The following is a 21,657-nucleotide window of genomic DNA, read 5'->3' as shown; positions in this document are numbered from 1 at the left end:
CCCAGTCTCAGCAGTTTCCTCTGGTTAGTCAGAGACTATCAGCCTTTCCTAGAGCTTACAGATATTTACCAATCAAAAAGCTCAGCTTACAATTAATTACTCTCTGGAGGCATTTCTCCTTCCTATTCTACCAGTCCATACAGAAAGCCTAAATGATGTTTTTATCTGGCTGAATCTGTCTCAGAGTATGACAGGCTGGCTGCAGGGAACCACCACTGCTCCCTATAGCAGCCTTCCAGTACCTAAAAGGGACCTGCAAGAAAGCTGGAGAGGGACCTTTTACAAGCACATGTAGTGATAGGGCAAGGGGGAATGACTTTAAACTGAAAGAGGATAGATTTAGATTAGCTATAAGGAAGAAAATCTTCACTATGAGTGTGGTGAGACACTGGAGCAGGTTGCCCAGAGCAGCTGTGGATGCCCCATTCCTGGAAGCGTTCAAGGCCGGGTTGGATGGGGCTTTGAGCAATCTGGAAGGTGTCCCTGCCCATGGCAGTGGGGTTGGAACCAGATGATCTTTAAGGTCCCTTCCAACGCAAACCATTGTATGATTCTATGACCTCGTTGAGGCAGCAGCACATCAGCACAACTAGCTGTTGTCTCCGATGCTGGTGTGTGGGTCCTGCCAGCTCATCCATGGGGCTGCCTCAGCTGTGGAAAGTGCTGCAGATGGTGCAGTTGTGGCTGGTCTAAGCAAGGGGAAGGAAAATGTTTCAGGGAGAGGCTGGATAGAAGAACGTACAGAGTAGTGGGGAGAGACAAGGGGGAAATACTGCTGATGCGTTGCATTAACCACCTGGCTCCAAATGATGAAAACCTAAAGGGAAGTGACTTGCTCTGTGGTGGGACACAACTGCTCCTCAGAGGAGCTTCCTCCTCTCTGAAGAAAGGTGCGGCTCCCAGGCAGCACACACATTGACTACGCCGGCACCAGGATGTGGGGCAATGTCGGCTTGTGGGGCAGAAGTATCACTGTCATGAGTAATTTATACCTGCCTCAGGATCGGGTACTGGCAGTGGCTGAAGCTGGAGACTGATGTGATGGGCTGATACAGCAGAACCAATCTGTTTCTCTCCACCTTAAGGCAAAAGACAGAAGCGACAATCACATGCCATTCACCTCTGGTCAGAATTAGTTCAAGACAAAAGATGTTCCAAGGCTTTTGTCTCTTCTTCAAAAGCAAGTGCAACAGAGATTAAATATTTAAGCCAGCTTTTCTCTCTCTTTTCCCATTCGTTTTCACTCCTCTCATTATTCAGTAAAGCAGGCTCATATTTCCACCCCCTCACCCTTCCCTTCCCTTCTCTTCCTCCCTCCCACATTCACTTCTCCTGCTTGGTGCCCCTCCCTCCAAGCAATGCTGAAAAGTTAATGTTCAGAGTCAGTAAACTGCAGGTACCAATTCATATTCTGAAGAGCAAGTAGATGAGCAGCCACAAATACTACTGCCCCTGCATTACTTGTACATCACCACCACCACCACCCAGGCATTTAAACTCAGTCAAAGGCTCTCCAGGGGTGTTACAGTGACTGGGAAAAGAAGTAATGATCATCAGTTACGCATAAGAACAGTAATACTTGGGAGAATACAACTGGAGAAGGCATACGTTTGAGAAAGTGGAGGTCTGACATATTCTTGGTCCTGTCACAGAATTTGTGTATGACCAATTTCTCAGTGTCCCAGGGTTTAAAATGGGTTAATATTTTCTGAGAACCCTGAAAAATGGAAAAGCATTGCTTTGCTGTGAAAAATGTGCAAGTCACCTCTTATTTGCTGCATTTGCTGGGAATCGGTTTTAATTACATTTTAATGAAATATTTTTGAGAACAGACTGCATTTCTAGTCCCTCTCTTTTCCTTTTGCCATTGACACAGCATGCCCAGATTTCCTCACCAGACATGCATGCACCTTTTCATTTTCATTCTACTGTTGAAACTTTTTTAAACTTTCCCCATCTTTGAAAAATTACTAAGAAGCAAAATTAAAGCTTAAAACCCACCCCCGCCCACCCCTCATTATTCAAAAAACCTTCTGGGTAGAACATGGGGAAAAAAAAACCCCAAAGTGTGCAATTAATTTCTTTACCCTCAGTGAATACCAAGGGGGGTTAGTTTATAGCCTCCCAGGCCCTGATGGAGGAATAGCAACCCCCACCACATCCCTCTGTGTAGCCTGTGATCCTGCCGGAGGAGAAGGACAAGCCATGCACTCACCTGACGGTGACTACAGAGTGCCGTGTCAGCCTTTCAGGAAGGAGTGGGCACAGGTACACATTACAACTTCCAGTCTCCATTCAGCATCCCGTTTCTCTAGCTGCTCCTGGGCTCTGAGTCCAGACAGATAACTGCACACCTGGGAGGGAGCTAGCACATCTCTCTCCTGCTGAATGATGCTGGTAGGAAAGAGTTCATTCAAAAGGCTCCCAAAGCTTTTCTCTGGCTGCTACCATCCCAGTGCTTCCCAAAGACAGAGAGGGAAATGATCCTTTTTTCCCATTTCTATAGCTCTGTCCCCACTGCTATTACTTGGGTCCACAAGACATGCCCGTACTCCTCCTCTTTTACCATCTGTTTTGACCTTCTTACAAGGGCTGGTCATTATCTCTGGAAGATTTTAACCTGTGATAGCAGTACAAACAACTAAGGAGAGCAGAGGGGAAGGAGGAGTTGGGAGAAGATGAAGAGGACTGGGGAGGAGAGCTCTGTATGTCTTCACAGAAAAACCTCTGATCAAAAGCACAATGAAGACTCATTAGATACAGCTGAAAACAAAGACAAAAGAAACGGCACAGGAACAAGAGGTGCATGAAAGATGTATGAAACAGACTGACAAGCCAGAGCCCTCTGCAGCACATGTGATGCTGCCTGTGGCCAGCTATTCTGTTTTGGTCTCCATTAAGAAGTGGCAATTACAAGTCTGGGTCTGGCCACTATATGTGGGATCAGCTGGGTCCATACATACTCCTGTTCAGAAGAGGCACTCCTTGCCTTGCAATCTATCAAGTGCAAAAAATTGCTTCTCTAAGGATCTGGTTTCTCACATTCATTCATACTCCACCAACACCTTCCATCTACACTTGTGCCTCCAGAAAATAGTGGGTAATTCACCTGTAAAACTGATGATTTTTACAGGTACACCTCTGCTAACACCATTGTCTTTGTATGCCTGGGTGACAGGCTTCTCTAAATGCACTGCTGCTCCCTGAAGTCATGCAAGTGGGCTGCACAACCTCAAGCTGATAGCTCAGACAATTCCCTTGGTTATCTTCCAGGAGCCAGAGCCTGAGCACCAAAGCTGTCTAGTACTAAGCAATCTTCTTGGGTTGCCACCCTGAAGATTCATGGTGGCTCTGGCTCTACACCTCCATGATTCTGCACGGGTTCTATTTGGCACTTGGTTTCACTGTGGTTATTTACAAGAACAACAGCAGTACAGTGATGATCAGTGTGAATTAGGGCCCTGTGTCCTCATACTGTGTTAATTGTTTCTGAGCCCTCCTCTGTATAAAGGACCAGCCCTACGCCAGAACCTGGGCAATTACGGCACTTGTTCTTTTCTTACTGTTCCTTTCATTAAGAAAATAAGAAAATCTGAGGGATTGAAAAATGCCTCATTCCTTTGATTTGAGAAGTATTATATACCCTTATTTATAATCAAAGGATGCCAGTGAATGGCAGTCTTTCCAGAGGGAAGAACAGGTGAGAATGACAGATTGTTCTTTTATATTTATTTTTGTACTTGTTCCATTTCCCCCTCTCAGAGGACTGCAATCATGTACTCAAGAACCAAAGTGAAATCCATTATAATAATGGTAATACTATGTACTCTTAGTGTAACTTTTTTGCTGGTATCTCCACACATTCTGCAAATACTTAAGAAGCTAGGCTCAGTTCCTATGGAGCAGGAACATAAATATTTTAGCAGTCTACAATTGGAAAACTTGAATATGCATGCAGGTTTTAAGGAGTTACTCCCACGTGACACAGGGTGAATATCTCTGGATGTAAGCTCCCTCTGCCCACACTCCAAACCAACTGAAAACAGAGCAGCCATCACTAATGAGCTGTTGAGCACGAGTTACTCAGTCCTGTTGAGTATAGCTTTCGGCCAGTTGGGAGCATGAGCAGAATGAGTTGTATCTGTCTGCAAAGGGCCATGCAAATAATAGCCTCCAGGTTGCAGGACTGGAAATAGTCTCATCTCCTTGTCCCAGTCCCAGGCATCAACTCTATGGCCAAGAGGTGACACAGCACACAGACATGTCTGTATAAAAACGCTTGCTGCAGAGTACGAAAACCACCCAGGCAATATATATAATAATATAGTTAATGCATATGTTGATAACCTCATCTGTGTCCTTGAAAGGAACCAGAGCACAAAACTGCTTTGGCCCAGTTTTAAAAGGCAGTGCTGTCTGCTACAATCTCTCCACAAATATGCGTCAGGTCCCTAAAATCATGAAACGGACTTAAAACCTGCAAATTAAAACTAACTAGATAACAGGAAAGAAGCCCACAGGGTGCTGCGGGGTCAGGTTTTTCTCTGCAGCGGAAATGACTAGCACCTTATTTTTTCACTAAAAAATCAGAGCTCAGACTAAAATTTCTGTATTTGCACATATTTACTGACAGGGGCCAAACTTGAATGGGTCCCCTTAGTTAATGTGAAATTTGAGGATTTTCCTGAACGAGCCTTGTTCCTCTGCCTGTAAATCTCTCTGATTATCTGGAATCAGGAATATTCACATTTTTCAGTGACAGCTACAGCAATTCTTGTTTGTACGGAGCCAGCAGTGCTGCTGCCTGCCTCCTCAGGGGCAAGATTTCAAGTGTGGGGCAATTCACCCCTGATGCCCAGCAGGAGCAATAGGGCAACACCAGCCTTTCCTGGCCACAAGCCTGTTTCCTCTGCCCAGGCTGCAGACTGTGCTAGCCCAGCACCCCAGTTTTAGCAATGTAAAAAGCTATCATTCTGACATGAAAACCTATCAAAGTGGCTTTCACTCTGGTGTAAATGACTAAGCAAGCTGCTGAGTCAGAGGAAATCAGATCTAAGGCATTTTCTAGGTGTTTGTTCTGGTTGAAGGCTCGGAGGACGTGAACAGGAGCATAAATTTACCCATTACCTTCTCCATCACTCTGCACGCTCGCAGCCTCCCTCTGTCCAGAGGAGCTTGTTCCTCTTCAGATAATCTCACAACAATCCATTTAGCAAGAAAACTTTCCATCTTCAGCCCCGAATGAGATGACCAGATTATTAAAGCCTCCCATTGGCTCCGACCTGCACTTTGCTTTGAAGTAGAGGGCAACTGCATCTGTGAAATAAACAGAAGGGACAAATTTAATTACTGGCAAACTAACCCATCAGGATTTCCACTCTTGATAGTGCTGGAGTGTAGAGAAAAAGATCTGTGATTTATGTGGCAGGTGGAACAAAGCAAGGGAATAGGGTAACCATAAGAATTTGCACTGGAAATCACTGCTAATTAGGACAGGATGCAAAAATTTGGAGCTGCTTCATCTGCCAGCCTCTTCCATGTGGTACAGACCCAAGCCACATTGTGTTTTTGTTCTGTTTCAACCATTTGACCCTTTTACCATACCACCTAATTCTATATAGTGCCCTTCTTAAGGGAGGAGTTAGGGGAAGAACATAAGGAATTCAATTATTTCTGCTTTTGCACTTGAAGACAGTTTATGTAAGCACCCGGAAAAAGCAATTCCTCCTCAGTGTCTTTGAAAGGCACTTTATGCTCTTTTAATGCTACAGAAAGGAAACCAGGCACACAGATTTATGCTGCACTTGCGATTCTTTTGATGATTGACAGCACAGTCTCAGCGTTGCCAGTGAGGACTTGGAACCAAATTCAGCAGCAAAGGTAAAGCACTTGGGACAACAAAGCGGGAGTGCTGCAAACCAGTCACTCTGGTGCAGTTCTTTGTAGGTGGCACAAGGGTGGTAGGTACACACACCTCCAGAGTCCTTCAGCATGCTCCACCAACGGAGCAAAGCCTTTGCCACTGGCGGATTGTTCTGGAGTGGGCTCACGGCACTGTTCAGATGGGGAGACGGATGGTAGGAATTAGGGATGCAAGTTGGCATAGCAACCTCAGGCTCTGCGTTTTCAGGCTTATGCAACCACAAGCAGGTTCAGAAGGTGTGAAAGGGCACTTCCCTCCTCTCGCACATGCAAAACCTCATCAACCAATGCGTCATGTCCTTGGCAGTTAAGCAGAAATCAGCGATCTGCCAGAACTTTGTGCTTCCCACAAAGCTCCCCCCCTTGCCTTGCATTTTCTTCTAGAGGCTTCACAAGCTTTTGGACAACAACGGGAGCCTCCAAATCAGCCTTCACCCTATCCATCACCCATCAGACCATGCCCTGAGAAAGGTTAGTGGCTCAGTGTTTTTGCTCAGCACCAGCAGCTAACCAAAGGACAAAGTGCACTATTAAAAGTAGGGTGTATGACCCCCTGACTGCCATGCTGTAGCCCTTGGTGGGCTTCAGCACATGCAGTCTTACAAAACCCTGTGCTCCAGGCCTGCACCACAGAAACACAATCCTGCAGCTCCAAGGAAAAGATGAAGAGGGTGCATGACAGATTTTTGTTTTCATTGCCAATAGGAAGCATGGAGATTTTAGGCACTATGTATTTTCAGCTGAACAGCTAAGCAGCTCCTCTGTCCTCCCACTATAAGCAAAGGGGAGAGGTAAAGAGAAAGAAGCCAGGGGGTTTGTTTGCAGAGTGAATCTCCAAGAGGCTCTTCTAGCCTATAGCAGTTCATGGGTTGATTGGAGAACTGCTTTCATTTTGGCTTATTGCATCCTCAGTTATGAGGTTTTTAGATGCCATTAGCAACTGTATCATCATGCTAGACAAATTTTATTTGTGAATACTGAAAAGGGCAAACAGAGAATAAATCTGATGTCCTCACTCTATCTGAGCTAATGTAAACTTGTGCCAGCAAGAAGAGCTTAAAAGTGGACAGAGAGGCAGCTTGGTCAGAGGTACAAAAGGGCACTGCACTGAGCCAAGCATATGGCTGCTCAATAACCAGTGTAAATCTTGTGGCTTTATGGTAAATCTCCTAACAGCTGACGAGATTCAAGTCCTGCCAGATTTGGATCTGTGTGACGAGAGACAGAAAAATCTGTTTTATTTTTATTTTGAAGCAGGGAAAGCAACACAAAAACAACAAACCAAAGCTTTCATGCATGCAGAGAAAATTCACTAAGTATCATTTTAAGTAATCCTACAGATTCAAAGGTTTGGAAGTAAAGGCAGGTTATACCTATTTCCAGACAGAAAATAAATATTAATAATTTGGAAGCCAGTCTCATGATTCTGGAAGAGGTGACTCATGCTTCAAAATGCTTGGTGAGGCGGTATTGACATTGCTACAAAAACCTTCAGCATCCCATTAGCACCTGGTTGGAGGTGCTAGGACTCCCTGCATAGCTGCCACATAAGCAAAAAGCTTTGGCTGCCTAGATATTAAGGTTTTGATATCCCTCAGTGCCTTGGCCTGCCAAACATGCCCTGCTACATTTTTCAGTGAACTGGCCAAGCTCACTAAAGATCATCAGAGGGAGCGAGGAACATTTGGCTGGGCAAAGATTAGCCAGTTCACTACCTGCTCTGTGGCTGGACAGCTTTTTTCTTTACAGAAATCATCTTCAGCCAGCGTGCAGTTTTGCAGCCCTCCAGACAACAGCTTCAGGGCATTTATTACATGGGTTGCTGGAGCAAAGAAAATGCACAGACATTCTTTTGGGGTACTTCCAAGCATTCCTTATCCTCTGGACAGGAAGGAGCAGGGGAAAGCCACCAGCTCCAGAGGGGAACACTGCTCCTGCTAGAGCAGAGGTCCTCAAACTATGGTCCGTGGGCTGGATACGGCCCCCCCAGGGTCCTCAATCCAGACCCCGGTATTTACAGACCCCCCCCCCCCCGCCACCGCCCACCCCCCCCCCCCCCCTGCCGGGGGTTGGGGTGGGAACAGAGCAGCCGCAGATGACTGCCTGCCACTGCATCCGCCCGCCGGCCCCCTGGTTAAAAAGTCTGAGGACCCCTGGGCTAAAGCCTGCCTGCAGCAAGCCCATACTCGCAAAGTTCACAGTTAGGAAGAAGGTCATGGTCTGTTCACCAGCACCTGGGTGAGTAGCCCTTGTGTATAAGCCAGCCTACACTGAAAGGTCCTCACATTTGGTGGCTCGGGTCAGTAAGCTCCCATCAGACTACCTTTTTGACTAACCCCAGGTGATGATACTAAGACGAAAACTGTGGGTAGACATAAGAATGAAATGTCAGGTACCATCACCTCCCCTCCGGTTACTGCCGAAGGAAGCTGAACAGACCTAAGACTGCAGTGTGTCAGTCCCAGCTCCACTGAGATCACACAAAGTCATAAATAGCCAAAAAATGTGTTACAGCACAGTTTCTAACTCTTGCTTAAGCTAAAAGTTTTGCATTCCCTAACTTTCCCATAGCTGCAGTGCAGAGAGGCCCTGGAATCTGCCTCTGCTTGCATCTGCGTGTGGTGATGCAGACATCCCTCAGCCTTATTCAAACTGTCAGACCTTGCTAACAGACATGGACAGCATCCACCTTCCTCACTGACCACTGTCTGTCCTGAGAGGCAGTCTGACACAGCAGGTGAGTTACACGGAGGGGCTATTGCCCTTTGAGGATGTGACAGAGACCAACGCACAACACAGGCCAAGCCTACATTTAGTTTTCTGGCTGGCATACATGGACTGCACAGCCAGGCATGATTTGTTGCTTGCTGTTTCTCTCAAGTGTCTCTACAGCCACGACTGCTTTGCATGTCTCCCGCTGTGGCACCAGCAACAAGCCCAACCCAGCGGACAGGCACGGCTGGGAAGCCAAATCTCAGGTGTTTGAGGGAGTTGTGGGAGACACAGTAAGTGCCTTTCACAGTGCTTCATTGCTGCTGGAGGGAAGTGCCAGCTCTGAGAAGGAAGTTGACAGGGGATAAATTTAAAATTGGGCTGAGTGGCTCTTGGAGGGGGCGCCTTGCTGGGGATGGCAGGGTGACAACGGAGAGCTGCCCATTGTTCTCCTTCCCAGCAGCTACCCCCTCAACCTCTCTGCTCATGCAGGGATTTACAAGCACTCCCTGCCAGCCATTTTCTTGAATTTGGCCTGATGACTAAACCCACCCCGAAATGAGAGGACAGCCAAATTCTTTCACATGTCTGCTGTTTTCTGTTGTCTGCCATTGTCAGGGAGAGTAAAGACAGTCATGATACAGTGCCCAAGCACGGTGGAGTTGGAGTCAGTGGCTTTGGGGAATGGCTGGCACTCTTGCAATGAGACCTTTAAGGACTTCTTTAATACAAGCAGATCCAGTTTGTGGTCAGTGAAGTGCTTGTGCTCTGCAAAACCACCCTTTGTGGTCCCTCTTTGACCAGCAAGATACAAGTGAGGATGCGCTTAACAGAGTCCTGTTAGACAGTGCACCCCAAACATAGCACCGTACCATTGTACGCTTTATCTTCAGTGGGATTTGGGGGTGGTGTGGGGTAACATTACAAATACTTGCCCTCCTCCCTGCTCTTCTTGCCACTTTCCTGAACTAAAAACTTTCCTCGCATTCTACAGAATTGAAGCTGGCCGGTCCCATTTGAAATTAGGCACTGGTCTGCTGGCTGTAAAGCTCTCCCCTTCTCCGAACACTGATTGTACCAAGTTGGGAACTGCATACAGTGAATATCAGAAGGAAAACAACCTCGTTAACAGAAATGGATTTTTCTCTCCACACAGATGGGCAGTGAATATTTTTAAACACAGTCTCAACAAGATCTGCTAATTGGTACCACTGTAACCCCACGATCCTTTCTCATAAGCAAGCTAAAGAACAGATGGATATTGTTACGAAACTCCAGGGAGATGGATGTGAAGTGGACACACTTGGCCCTTCTCCAGTTCTCGGAAAAGACCCCAGTAAAGCACTTAATTTCTAAAACCAAACCTGCAGTCACAAGTAACCCTGAGATATGCACACCAATGCAGGTTCAAAAGCATCAACCATAGTTGCATCAGCAGCCTAAAGAGAGAAGTTATATGCAGAGAAGACAGTATGATCAAGTTGTGTAACATGCTAACTGTTGAAAATGGCAAAAAGCACAGATGCTCACTGGGAGGGAGAAATGCAAAGCAACAGTGGCTAAAGAGACACTTGAGAGAAATAACAGGCAGCAAATTGATCTTGGCTACACAAGCCATGTATGTTAGCCAGAAAACTAAACACAAGCAGTTTGGCCTGTGTTGGTTTCTGTCACAGCCTTGAAAGGCAATACCTACTATTTATGCGACTCTGGCCAGCCATCTTTTGGAATAACCAGTCCAAGTGTGGTCCTTTACCAGAAGGATCCTGGGGAATGGTTGAGTGTTCTGTGACTCCTTGCCTGGAGTCCAGCTTAGATCACCATTTTCTCCCAGAGGGCCACATCTCCCTCTCCTCTCAGTCACACCCTCCTAGAATCCGCCACAGAAATCTGTAAGGGAAGGAACCTGCTTTTGACATCCCTATTTTGCCTTAGCTCAGGGACTAAACCCAAACCTCTGGCAACATGACCTGACCATCAACTTGGACCTGATGGTCCAAGATCTGAGGACCCCAAGTTCTGCTGGTGCTACTCCTCTTTGAAAAAAATTGGTACTGCTGAAAGCAGGGATGACCATGATGCTCTCTCATGAACAACACCTTTCACTTCTTCTCTCTGACCTCTTGAGATGCTCATGTTGGTACAATGATGATCTTTGTGATACCTCAGCAAATCAAAGAACTATGCAGCTTTATGTATGAGATCTCCATAAAGCTTTTTTATATAGGATATACTATCCTATAAGATAGTAAATAATCTCCTCTATGAAGTGAGTAACTAAAAAAAGAGCATCTGCTACCTCAAATTTAGATAGGTTTTTCTGCCCAAATTAAAGGCAGATGAAAGGCTTTTGTCTATTACTGTTTCGTGAAGGTCTGGGTGCCTGTGAAAAACAGGCAGCAACATTTGGAAAACAAAATGCATGGGAGAGTGGCCTTGAAGAGAGCCTGGAGAAGGAGGCCTCTGTGCCATATGCTCTTTAAAAGATTTTAGGACCCAAGAGGAAAGAAGCTCTCCCTACTCATTTGATGCCTGCTGTGTGCACAGAAGCAGGATTTCATACCCCCTTGGTAAACATACAGGACCACATCAAAAATCCCCAACTGCATTTAGAATTTCTTTGCCTGATGAAAATTACTCTTTGGTTGAAAGAGATAGCAGCTGCATATCTATCCCTCCATAAGTGTTAAAGACCTTTGCACATGGGAGAAGCCTTGAACAGGGAGATTAACAGAGGATATAACCATAGTCCACAAACACCCCAAGGATAGAGACATCAACTGTTTGGTGTGAGTTGAGGAGCAGAACATTTAGCCCAATACCATGACAATCTCTGAATGCTGGGATCTGGCTGGTTTTGGACTAAACTCCAGGGGAAGTGGTGAAAACAACGCTACTTTTTGTCACTTGTATAACTCAACTGAGTCAGATGCTGAGAAGTGCCCTGTAGGGAGCAGTCCTCTTCTGGCAAGGAGTTACCATCTCAGATCCTCTTCCATCTCTAGAATTTTGCAAGAAGACACCATCGCAATGAACACCAGTCTTTCTTTCTTCTGAATAACCCAAGAAGCATGCACAGCTCTGCCTTTCATGAGTCCTCCCAGGGCAGGCTGCAGCATATCTCAGCCTCCAGACACAGCACTGCAGGGAACTCTCGCAAGCAGAAATCCAGGTCTGGATGTTATGAAGACGGTTGGAAGGCAGTGCAGATAAATAAATAAGGAATGCACAGTTTAAAATGCAAAGCTGCCCATCTGACTGTCTCTTGGAAGAATTTTCTTTGCTTCTGAAATCTGACCCTGGCCAGCTGCCTTCCTGTCCTATTCTTGTTGGTGTCACTGGATGAATATTGCAGGAGTCTGAGAGGTGATGTATGATGCTGTTAGGAAAAGGGAGCATGCCCTTCTCCCAGGGAAGGAGGCAGCAGTGCAGTGAGGGTGAGAAGATGTCAGTCAGCATTTGCTTCCCTCATCTTCTCTTCTTTAGTGCACTCACACTCTTCCAGCAGCAGGAATGCTAGTCATTCAGGTGAGCTTGTTGTTCCACTGCTTGCAGGCTGCTTGATGGCAGTAATTGAAACTGCATTTCTTTATGGGGCAACTTGGTGTGATTGCTGCATCTTAGGAGCTTAGCATTTTGGAGGCAGAGTTTGGAGTGGGCTCTGTCATCTGGAAGAGGCTGGAAAGGCCACACTGGCAATGAAGAGGGGATAGTCAACATCCATATAGTGCAGACCCTCCCACCATGCAAACTTGATAAGGGTTTTTGCTGTGTTCTGTGTTTTCATGCTGCAAAACAACTGACTTTCTTGGTCTAATTAGAGTTACAGCTGTTAAAGCCTACAGCATGACTGGCTGATTGGGTTTTGAAGAATGTGACATTTTGCAGCTAAAAGCTTTATGAAGAGTAAGAAGCATTAACCTCTTTTCTTGCTTTCTTTTTCCCCCTTAATGTCAGCGATAGACATTTGTGATCTCCAGCTGGACCCCTGCTCATGCTAGGGTCTGGGCAGCACATGATAAACGACTGCCTACCCACAGCTTTGCAGCCCAATCTTCCCAGCCAAGCCAGTGAGTACCCCAGCTTAATGCAAGGGAAAGTAGATCCCTCTCACTAAACCATACGCCTGATATGAAACAATCCCTGTGCGCATACATGGCAGAAAGTCCCCTAAATGCCATATCCTGGGTGGGCTGGGACTCCCATTTGCTTTAGTAGGAGAGTGACAGCCCTCTCCTGCCTGCTCATCCCACCTCCCCGGAGTGTTATTGCCATGTATAGAGACCACCTTCTCTGCTTCTCTCCTCCCAGTCCTACTCGCTGCGTCGCACCTACAAATGCATCTATCTGCACACTATAGGAAACTCTCAGCACACTGAGAGTTAAGGGGATGTCACCTTAATAAACAAGCGGATGTGACTGAAGCCACAAACGATGCCAGAATGGCCCCAAGCCCAGCTCCAATGTGTGTCTGCAAAGGCCACGAGCACATGGCTGGCTGAGCTGCAGCTTTTCTGGCTTCTTGAAAGTGAAGCAACGTAGTACAGAGAAACAGGCATCCTCATCACAGAGCTAATCCAGGCTGGGCAGGCAACATCTTGTCCTAAGCTTCCCTCCTTGTCATTCATCCAAGAAATACTGTTTTGCAAAGCTTTTGATTAGGGGTCCACTTCCAAAATGGCAACATCCCTTTGCACTCTGCCACCCACTGAAGGAATTTCCTCCTCTCATCCCATCCAAGTGGATTTTCATTTTGCTAACAAGCCACAGATAAATATTTGATAGCAGGCAGCTGTCAGTTTACCGCTGGGTACATACCTCCTCATGAACACCATGTAGGCTTGTGCCTTTTCCACATTTTTTGTCATAATGACCAAGTGAACCTCAATACAACCTACTGATAAGTCTCTTTCCTTAGCTGGAAATGAATCTAGTTTATGAGTCTGCTCCTACTCCCGGGTACATATTTAGAGAGAGGGGATAAAATTGCCCAGCAAACTCCTCCGAGCTTTCCCCACTCTTTATTATGACCTTGAGACAGAGGCTGCTCCTTACATTAGCTGGTCATGGTTCTCCCTAAGCCAAAAAAGCAGCTAGTGGGTCCCCGCAAATGGTATCACTCTAAATACAAGCTCACAGCAAGAGCTTGACTTTTAGAAGGGAAAGGAAATTAAATCCTTCAAAAAGTGTCTGCTTTGAAGGTTAAATAATATTCAGTTCAGCTTATTTGTATATTTAGAACATTTTCTCAGCACAGATATAGATGCAATTCTCATTTCGTTTACACAGCTGCAAATCCCCATCTGAATTAAAAGAAGAGGGTAGAGTCAAAGCCTGTTATCTACCCTGGAAGAGAGATTTAATCTTGTCATTCACAGTTTACACTGGACCTTAATTGCAAGAGCCTGAGTGGTTGCCTTTCTACGGTTAGAGTCAGGATGCAGGACTTCGAGACAGACTAAGGCAGTTTGCTTATAGAAGCCAGTTCTGCCCCAGTCTGTACCTGCAAAGCAACACGTTGTGGGTCATTACTGAAAGATTGCTGTGATTTCCATTGGGATAATTCATGTCCACAGTCTAAGCCTCATATGGTAGCCTGGCATCACTGTCAGAGCCTGGCTCATGAACAGCCTGTGCATCAGTACAGTCGGCAATTCAGAAAAAATACAATTCCCTATTCTCCAAAAGGGAGGGTTTAAGCAAAAATCTTGTGGGAAGAGGCATATTGTGGATACATGGAACCATCAGTGGCACCGGATGGAACCAGTTTTGGAGGGTGCCTTTTACACGTGCTCAGGAAGAATTTGGAGGTGACCCAAACCTGCCACTTAACAGACCTAAATGGGACATGATAACATGTGGTCCTCCTCAGTTTCCATCTCTCACTTACTGATAAAGTCTGTTAGGTGTAATTTCCCCTTTCTGTATTAATTACTGGTAGACCAGACTAATCTTTCAAGACTTCTTCTACTGAAATATGGCATTTTAGTGATGTCTTATTTTTTACTCCAGGACCAAAATATGGCATCTTCATATGGCTGCAAAACATATTAGCCAGCCTGAACATGAACACGGATGTAGAGTTAAACATCAAAGATACAGTAAAAATCTGCTGTATATTTGATAACTTTGACTTCCTTAAGATGTTTTCTACATGAACGAAACTGTACATGTTAATATAAATACCTGTGACTTTTACTCCTTGTGTTAGAAGCCTGGATCCAGACTCCAGGATCTTCCTGGGAGCCTTCAGGCTCGGATTTGTTTTTTGACAGATGAAAATAAATACGATGGGCTGATGGATGGAATAGCTCTGTTCAGTGCTGGCGTAGTTTGGAAAGCTGTGTATGTGTGGGGGAGATGGGACTCGACATCTCCCAAACACTGTGCAGCACTTTGGCTTTGCGCAGAGGATGCTTAGCATACAGCTTACTTGGGAGAAGAGTACAGAGCGAAAATGATGGGCTAGGGCAGTGTTATGTTGCAGTTACCACCTGAATGGTGGAATGATGCTCACCCAGCCAGTCTGAGCTGGTATAAGCGCTAGTAGCCATCCTGTGCTGGGAACAGACCGAGGGCCTGCCCTAACAGCACTCAAGGCAACATGAGAGGCAGGGGGAGGAAAAATCAGTTTTTAATGTTAAGAGGCATTTTGAGAGACTCCAAGACTTGAACAGGGGAATAGTCTGCTTCTTTGGCTGTGAACCCTGTGTGTCCTACACACCAGCAGTAGGACAGGGCTGGTGTGATTCTGGGTCAGCTCTCTCCACCCGCAGGACAGGACACCAGAGAGCATGTCTGTACTGCAAACAACTGAGCTCCCAGCTTTATCTTGAGTCCTGTTCATGGGATCATCCACACTGCACGTACGTTAGCGCACTCCTGGCCTCTTTTGGAATGGATAAGCCAGCTGCTATTGAGGCCAAAGCTGGGTGTCCTTCTACAGACATTCAGCACTGCCCTTCAAGCAGCACAGTAGAGTCTACACCAAAGTTGGCTTCCTCAGCCCTATACAGCCCTCCAGCATTTGTAGGGGAACGAAGGCAGTGGGTTGATTCACATTGATAGTATGCAGCGAGGGCAGTGGGTTGATTGACATGGATGATGTGCAGCTGTAGCTCGTTCCCACAAAGTGGTTAAATAGCCCTGAGTTAAATAGCCTGGAGGAAGAATCTGGATATAGTAGAGACAAGGAACAGTGTGGTCTGGCCTTTGGAGGATGGAGAAGCAGCATGGACAGTAGAATCTGGCCCACGGTAAGGCCTTTTTGTAGGTTGCTAGCTTTGCTTGTGCTGTGACAATTGGTGCCCTGTGTGAGGCAAACTGATTTGGGTGCAAGTTGCTACGCATGTTTGTGTGTCCCTTATACTACTTTCTAAGACATGCAACACATGCATCTAGTGTGGAACTATAAAAAACACTCTTGTGGGCTGCAACACAGCCCTCACAACTTCAGACTCCAAATCTTAGGGGTTTAGGGGAAGGGTAAACACAAGAGGAGCAATAAATGCCTGTGGTACACATGGGTGCCTGAGGAGGCTCATGGCCAAGCTCTATGCAGAAGAGATGCAGCCAGTCTCATGGGGGTAGCTCTCAACAAGACAGATACAGTGCTCACTGCATGGCTAGGGGATGGAGAGCTCTCTCTAGAGTAGACAACTTCACAGTGTAGCTGTAGCACCTTCTGCCAAAGGGCACTTTTCTGAGTCTTTCTCTGGCCCAGAGTGCTGACTGGTGTGAGCCTTGGGGTGATACCTGGGCACTCTCTCCAGCAACTGTAGAAGTTTTATGCATCTTCCAAATCTGGGAACTGCTTTTGAGATGGTGCCTTCGGCAAATGCTAACCAGTGCTCTCACAGCATCTGAGATTTGGTGGTGAGATACTACGTAACTTCCATCCAAGGCTTACTTGCCAGAGGAGATCACGGAGATGGGGAGTTTCCAAGTGAAACTTCCTCCTTTAGGTGTCTAATAATGCCTATAAAGATATGAAATAGATTTTGATTAGGATTTCCTAATTGCTACTTATTTCCCTGGAGAATCTGGCTGTTTACAGCTTTGCTCAGTCTTCCATACTCTCACTCCCAACCAACTGGAGGTTGTTATTTAGGGGCTGCATTCAAAACCACCCATATGTGAAGAACATAAGTTGCTTTCAGAATGAAAATAAGTCATGGTTACTTACATGCTTTAAAATAGAGTCAGTCCCTATCTGCTTCTTGCAGCAGTGTTCAAGCACCTTGGTCTTTTGCAGTATTAACCTGGCAACTCAGTCAGGAAAGCACCTGAGAAGGATGGGATGTAGCCATAACTTTCCTTTCAGACATGGATCAGATAGTTTAGGCACTGTCTTAATCTGTGAGGAAACAAGCTGCAAACCCTGATTCTCCCAATTAATTGCTTAGGCATCTAATTCAGGGTGGGCTAGCTCAGCTGGGCAGCTATCTCCTCCTCTCCTATAGCATCTGCCTGTGACACCTGCCTTTTTGGTTTTTCTTCTTCCCTTTCTCCATGCATGAGGTACCAGCTGTACCTGGGTGCACCCTAGCCAGCTGCCCCCACAGCTCGGGGAGAGCAGGGGGACACAGATGGGACAGGCTGCGGAGGTTGCTATTAGCCTTAAAGATCTGGACTGTTTCCTCTGGGGGATAAGAAAGATGAAGGACCAAGGTTTAAAAATAACATTTGTCAGAAGAGATTAACTACTTCAAATTTTAAAAACTGGCTAATTGCCAGGAGTGAGAGTTTACTGAAGTGGTGGATCGCTTTGACAACTGAGATCCTTTATGCAGCTGAATAATGTTTTCTCTGCTTTTGTTTCCAGTTTACACTAGTCCAACCGTTAACCCACTGAAAGCCAAGAAGCAGGATAGACATTGAAAAAGGGAAGTTTGTTTTTCTCTTTGAAGACTAACAATTAGGCTGAGATCTACTTGTTCTACAGTCCTGATGAACTCCAAAAGAAAAATAATTTCCATAAGCATGTTCTATTTGGAGAACAAGCTAAATGTTTTAATGTAAAATATTTTGATAAGTGACTTCTATGCAGCACACGAAACATTGTTTGACTTACCTAATATCAGTTTAAATGTTTCCTGGATTCTCAGCCGTTTCCTAATCTTTATCCAAAATGATCTTTACATAGATTAGGAGTTAGGAAAATGTAATTATTTAGAGAATTGTGAATGGCAGCTCCAATATACTAATGTGTTTAAGCACGTGTACAGGTTATTCTCTTCATTAGCAAAAAGAAATACCTTATTTATTCTTCAGCTTGTAACTAGCTGAAAATCTGACTGTCAAGTAGCCAAAAAGAAACCAGTTCTCTTTTTTTCCAGAGAAGCAATTTAAAAGCAAAAACAAACAAACAAAAAGCCTATGAATAACAAGAACAAGTAAACTTTCTTGTATAGTAGCTTTAATCACAGCTAAATGTGGTGATTTTAAAATCACATTAATATCAGCCAGCTGCCCTTGCGATGGTGACCTGACATTTCTGAGGAGGGCAATCAAATATGATCCTGTTACTTGGTCATCCACCTGTTACAAAGCAGGGATAGATGGGTCCCTGTGCCAAAGCAAGATTGAGTTCCCTTGTCCTCTGGCTCAGCCATCTCTAACCTTGTATGCGCCACACTGTGCTCTGTGCGATCGCGTTCTTGCCAGAGCCATTCAGAGGTGCTTCATTGCCTGGATCCTGGGGCCTGATTAAGGGAACGTGAGAGCTGTATAGCTTGTGTGCACAACCTTTATGTGTGGTCTTTTCTTGCTGCACTGAGGAGTTAGTTGTCTCTGTGAGAATCAATCAATAAAATCCTATGCAGCCTTGCTCGGTACGCTCTGGTTCAGTACACTGTGGACTTCAAATACCTTTCCAAGTACAGCAGCCTTATGATGCAGTGCTTAATGTTCCTTGATCATGTAGCCAAGTAAGTTAGAAAGATTGATTGTCTTGTCTTTTTGTGTTGCTATAGCTCTGGGCTGAGTGATGGGTGATTTCTGGCTCTCCTGGACTAGGTTCACTCTCACAGCCTCTCCTTGCCAACCTCTCTGCCAGCCTTTAGGCTGCGTCCTCCAGCTTTTGCTGCTGGTGGGTCTACTTGCATGGTCAGTTCACAGGCTTCTAAAAAGGCTTTGACTTTTAGTCCCTGGGGTTCTGTCCCAGAGATGGAGCTTTTAAATCTGAGAAAGTCATTGCTGAATTGACTTCTGCTGTCCCTGAGGGCTTTGTAACAGTGGCTCCTCATCTTTCATAGGAGCAGTGTCTTTTTTTTTTTTTCTAGCTCCCAGCAAACATGTCTCAGCAGTGATGCTGAGACCCCATGTCCCCTCGGTAAGGATGCTTCCTTAGAGCTACTTTGCAGGTGGACACAGTGCCCTGGACTGGGGACACACTCTGGGGGTCTGCTAAGGGGAATTTGAAGGGGAACATTTACACCTACTCAAGGACTCTCTATTCCTCCCCTCCTACATACACTGTGGGAGAAAATTAGAGTGCTCATACTTTAACTGAGAATCAGGCTTAGTTAAGTCAAAACAATTTTTTTAGGATATATGGTTTAAGTGTACACTTGGGTAATGCTGTAACAGCAAATCAGACCTCCATCATCACAAATGCAGTTTTCCTGGGACATGTCCTTCAGTTCAGCCCTGTCCAGGTAACACCAGGAGTAAGGGCAAAGCAGCCAGGGCTTTGCCACCCTTGGGAGAGATAAGGGGTGGTACCTGCAAGCCACCGTGGCAAGCAGAGGCAGGGAGCCCTGGAAGCAAGTGTGGGGCAGGGGAGGTCAGCACTTCGCAATCTTGTAGGAGCACTGGGGGTGAAACACCCAGGTAGCTGTGAAGTCTTTGGATACCTCAGGAAGGGGAGCTGCAGAAATCCCTCAGGAAGATGGATAAGCGCTCTCCCAAATTACTCAGCATCTAAATATAGTGGCTCAACCCTTGCTGAATGACATGTAATCAGACCTCTACCTTAATGCTGTATTATAGTTATGCTGCATTATCAAAAATCATCACATATGTGTGATTAATATACGCAGTGTATTATAATTAATTTTTTCCCCAGAGGCAACAGATATGGGTGTATACGGTAGTGAAAATATCCTTTAAAGGCAGGCTTCAAACTTCTTGAAAAATGAATCATCTTGAGGGGGTCAAAATATCACTATAAATAGGTCTGTTACGAACTCTAGGATCACTGCAGTTCACTGGCTTGCTTTTCAGATGGAGATAGCTGTTCTGTTTCCTGAATTTTGGGAGGAGTTTGGGGGTTTTTGGCCAAAAGGATTCAGGTTTTAGGAGTATAATTCTTAAAAATGTGGAAGGTCCAGCTGAAAAGAATATAAATGGCTCAATGATCACAAGGGCCTCTCCAAGATGTTATCAGATATTCCTATATTTATAAAATATTTAATGATGTTGCAATAGGGAAAAGACTTACAAGATTTCTGAGGAAAGCAGAGCTTTTTAATATTGTTTTTCTTGAAAAGTATCTTTTGAAGAACAACACTATCTTCTTAGGAACAAAGACCTGGGAGGACCAATTAAGTCCATTCCCTTTTCCATAGAGAAGGACTTCATAGTATTCAGTTCACAAGCTGTCCTAGCTCCATTTGAAAAGCGTCACTAGCTTTTGCCTCACTAGTCCTATCAGTGGGGGTTGCTCTAAGGTTAAGTACATTTGCGGAAAACTTTTGCTCATTTGCTGCTTTTTAACATCATCCTGTAGCTTTGACAGCTGCTCTCCCAACCTGATATTTTTCTCCTGTTGTGTTTAGCTGGAACCAGGTTTAACAGATAGGTTCTTGTAGCCTCTCCTCATGTGACAGTGTTTCCTTAATCTCCCTGTAGTGGTTTGATCCTGGCTGGATGCCAGGTGCCCACCAAAGCTGCTCTATCAACCTCAACTGGACAGGGGGGAGAAAATGTAATGAAAGGCTTGTGGGTCAAGATAAGGGCAGGGACATCAGTCAGCAATTACCATCACAGGCAAACCAGATTCAAGTCGGGAAAATTTAATTTGTTACCATTCAAATCAGAAAAACACCTTCCCACCACCCCTCCCTTCTTCCCAGGGTTAACTTAATTCCTGGTTTCTCTACATCCTCCCAATGAGAGGCACAGGGGGATGGAGAACGGGGGTTGCGGTTTAGTTATCACATTTCTGCTGCTCCTTCCTCCTCACACTCTTCCCCTGCTCCAGCGTGGTGTCCCTCCCACAGGAGATGGTTCTCCATGAGCTTCTCCAGCGTGGGTGCCTTCCACAGCGTACAGTCCTTCAGGAACAGACTGTTGTAGTGTGGATCCCCCATGGGGTCACAACTCCTGCCAGCAAACCTGCTTCTGTGTGGGCTTCCCATGGGTCACAGCCTCCTTTGGGCATCCACCTGCTCCAGCACAGAGTCATCCACAAGCTGCAGGTGGGTATTTGCTCCACCATTAACCTCCACGGGCTGCAGGGGCATCTCTGCTCCAGCACCTGGAGCACCTCCTGCCCTCCTTCTGCAGTGACCCTGGTGTCTGCAGGGTTGTTGCTCTCACATAGTCTCACTTCTCTCTCCTGCTGGCACAGAAATATTTTTTTCCCCTTCTAAATATGTTATCCCCAAGGCGCTACCATCACTGCTTATGGGCTCAGCCTTGGCCAGCAGTGGGTCTGTCTTGGAGCTGTCTGGCATTGGCTCCATCAGACACGGGGGAAGTTTCTGGCATCTTCTCACAGAAGCTACCCCTGCAGCCCCACTGCTACCAAAACCTTGCCACGCAAACACACTGTACACCCCAAGAACCTATTTTGTCTGTTGAATTCACCTTTCCTGAACACAGCTTGACTAGGGTTGAAGAATGCAGCCTGCCAGCCTGTTTCACTGTATCTGATACCTACTGTTCTTCAGATGTCTGAGCATCTGCAGACCAGTTTTTGATTCCCTGAAAAGGTGCCCACATATATCCTAGGAAGACCTGGATGAAATCCCTGTTCCCTTAGCAGTGTCTCTTTCAATGCTTCATTCCAAAAGGCTT

The sequence above is a fragment of the Falco naumanni genome, chromosome 5 (assembly GCF_017639655.2).
Source record: "Falco naumanni isolate bFalNau1 chromosome 5, bFalNau1.pat, whole genome shotgun sequence".
Classification (NCBI taxonomy): Eukaryota; Metazoa; Chordata; class Aves; order Falconiformes; family Falconidae; genus Falco; species Falco naumanni.
Note: the sequence above shows the minus strand (reverse complement) of the source record.